This window comes from Rhinolophus hipposideros (genome assembly GCF_964194185.1).
Source record: "Rhinolophus hipposideros genome assembly, chromosome: 2".
In the NCBI taxonomy this organism is placed as follows: domain Eukaryota; kingdom Metazoa; phylum Chordata; class Mammalia; order Chiroptera; family Rhinolophidae; genus Rhinolophus; species Rhinolophus hipposideros.
The window spans coordinates 6,339,655-6,343,101 of NC_138048.1; the positions used below are offsets into that span (position 1 = coordinate 6,339,655).

At 37.3% G+C, this 3,447-nt stretch overlaps 1 pseudogene across 1 annotated transcript; it reads left to right on the top strand.

Moving 5' to 3' along the window:
* The first annotated feature begins 2,192 nt into the window (after positions 1-2,192).
* Positions 2,193-2,754, top strand: LOC308506412 (tryptophan--tRNA ligase, mitochondrial-like; annotated as a pseudogene). The gene has a single exon. The product of its transcript is annotated as a tryptophan--tRNA ligase, mitochondrial-like (transcript).
* Positions 2,755-3,447: the final 693 nt, after the last annotated feature.

Sequence of the window (3,447 nt, forward strand, 5' to 3'; positions counted from 1 at the left end):
GGGCTCTTCTTCTCGGCATCAGTACTCTGGGCTGGGGAGGCTGGTTGGGGCTGGGGTCTCTTGATCCTCTGGGAGAACCTCTGTGGCCAAGATATCCTTCTGTGTTCTCAATCACCACATGGAGTTTTGTGGCCAGCCTGTTTCGTGTCTCTGCTCTTCCTACCCATCTCGATGTGGCTTCTTCTAATATCTTTGGTTATAAAACGTGTGTTCAGCCAGACTTCAGAAGGTTCTTCAGGTTGATTGTTCTACAATTTAGTTATAATCATAAGGTGTTCACAGAAGGAAGCAGGCATAGTGTTTATCTACTCCACCATCTTTGATCTCCTCCCATAGTATTTTTTTAAGATATAAAAAAAAATTCTATAATTTTGTCTCTTTTTGTCATTTATTCCTAAATTTGTTTTTATCTTTTCTTTTCTTTTTTCTTCTATATGTTTGCTTGAGGAGCATCTATTTTATTAGCTTTTCCAAAGAACTAGTAGCTTCTGTTTCTCTTCATCTTTCTGTTTTCCCTTTTTATAATTTCTTTTCCTCTACATATTATTTCCCTTCTTCTGCTTTCTATAGGTTTGCTCTATTATTTTTATATTTTTTTAACTGTGGAGATAGGTCATAAATTTTTGTTCCATTTTTTCTTTGTAATATATTTACATAAAGCCTCAAAATGAACTCTAATTACTTCTTATCTGTATATAAGTTTAGTTAGAAAGTGAGCACTTTTTTGTGTCCTTTGTCTCTAAACAGTTTTCAATTTTCTCCTTAGTTCTAGGTTTATTTTGTTATTCTGTTTAGGTGCAATTTTTTGTTTATTTTGTGCTTGTGAGAGTGAGTTTATTTTACACTTTCGCAATTCTAATAAATTCTCATAGATTATTTCCTAAATCATTGCCTATCATCTCTTTTCTCTATTTTCTTCTTCTGGAATCCCCATTTGACAGATATTAGACTTCCCATACTCTCTTCCAGGCCCCTTAATCTCTTTGTCATATTTTCTATCTCTGACATTCTGTTGCATTCTAAGAAATTTCCCTAACTTATTTTATAGTTTTTACTTACTGTCTTCATATTTATAAATTTTATCTTTAAGCTTTTTCATGTACTTGAACATATCTTTTATTTCTGGAATTTTCATTTAGGTGAGTTTTAAATCTTCCTATTCTTTTTTAAATATTATTTTCCTACTTCAATATTATTCAATATTATTTCAATTACCTCTTAATTGAAAAAATCATTATAAGCCTATTAATTTCATATTGTTTTCAGATTATCATTCTATCATTTAAATATTTGTTAGGTCTGGTAGGCTATCTGCTGTTTCTTTGACTTTCCTCATGGATTTGCATACTTCATCAAATCTAAAATGTAATCAATTGTAAGATGTAAACTTTCCCTTTATATTCTTTAAAAAAAGCTGTTTCCAGATATCTAAAAATGTGAAATATGCATCTAAATATGAGTAAATATAACATACACACATTATTTTGTGCTTTGTACATTTTTAATTGTGAATGCACCTTTAATAAGGATTTGTGTCCGTGTGTGTGCATGTCAATCATATGTAGCTACATTTTGGGAACATCTTTCCAGCTGTTTTGCATATGCTTATATCAAAATCTCTTGGAGTAGTGTTGGCTAGACACCAATTTTTACATGAATTTCTATGCTTGTAAGTTCCTGTACCATGCAAGCAATATAAATTTTATCTTAAACTCATATGAGGTCCAGATCTACTGCTTGGAATTCTCAGGCTCTATATTTTTTCTTCCCCTGAGATTTATGCAGAGATAAATAAAATTACCTGCGATCTCACTTCATGCAGGTCCCAAGATCTTCTCCCCCGTCTTATATGGACATTGAAAGCTATGCCCATTAATTTCTCCAAAGCAACAAACCTCCCATTGCCCAAAACGGCCCACAGCCTCAGTTCCACGTCCTTGGCTATGCTTATAGGTTCCTCTTTATGTCCAGGTTCTAAGGATTTTTCTTTGTTATTATCGGTGAGTTTAGCGCTATTTAAAATATTTTCCTTTGACCTATCATCTGTAATTGATTGCAGCATTAATTTGTACATAATCTAGTTTGCAATACCAACCAAGTGGTTTGTTTGTTTAGTTATTTGTTTTATAATGAATATGAATCAGAGATATATGAGTTATTTCACATTTGAAAATACATTTTAGCTTCTCAGGATGGCGCTATACTCAATGCGGAAGGCGTGTGGGTGCTGGAGATTCATCCGGGCACTTCACACAGGACCGAAGCTGCTCCGGCTTCCCTGACAGATGCAGTGAAGCGAATGTTCTCCACATTCAGCCTACATGGATCTCCCACCTCGGCAATTACCTGGGAGACACTGAGAGCTGGGTGAGATTACAGGATGAGCACAGCTCTGTGCTGTACAGCATCGTTGATCTACACTCCATCACTGTCCCCCAAGACCCAGCTGTCCTTTGCAGAGCATCTTGGACAGGACTGCTGCTCTGCTTGTCTGTGGCATAAATGAAGAGCGTCATTTTTCAACAACCTCAGGTGTCTGAACACACCCAGGTAAGATGCATGGTCAGACTACCCCCATTACAACACTTACACCAGTGGAAGGCAAAGACTGCCAAGCAGAAGCAGGATGGAACTGTGGGTTTACTCTCGTACCCAGTGCTTAAGGCAGCTGACGTGCTGTTGAAAAACTCCCAGACAGGTCAACCACTAAACCGGAACCCTACTGGAAGGCAGCCTGAGAAATGTAGCTTCTAGGCTATCCCCTGAAATCAGGAAGTAGCACAGAAGGGAGAAAAGGGTGCCTATGTCAACATACAATCCAGTACATTCTTCTAAAAGCAATGGGAAGCCATTAATGCATCGTCAGGACAGAATGAATTTATCATTTTAAAAGAAAACCGATTGGGGGGCAGACGGGTGGCTCATGTGGTTAGAGCACGAACTCTGGGCAATGGGGCTGCCGATTCCCACATGGGCCAGCCAGCTGCCCCCTCTGCAAATAGAATGAAGTCAATGAGCTGCTGTTCAGGTTCCTGGTGGCCAGATGGCTCAGTTGGTTGGAGCATGGGCTCTCCACCACAAAGTTGCCGGTTTGACTCCCACAAGGGATGGTGGGCTGTTCCCCCTGCAACTGACAACAGTAACTGGACCTGGATCTGAGCTGCGCCCTCCACAACTTAGATTGAAAGGACAACTTGACTTGGAAAAGTCCCGGAAATACACACTGTTCCCCAGTAAAGTCCTGTTCCCCTTCCCCAATAAAATCTTAAAAAAAAAAAAAAAGAAAATACATTTTACTTTTTATTGAACTAGTTTGAAATCATTTTTCTAAGGATTTTGTGAACATTACTTCATTATGTTCTTGAACCTTTTTCTCTTCATTTTCTTGAGAATCAAATTTATTTATTTATTTATTTATTTATTTATTTATTTATTTATTTATTTTTA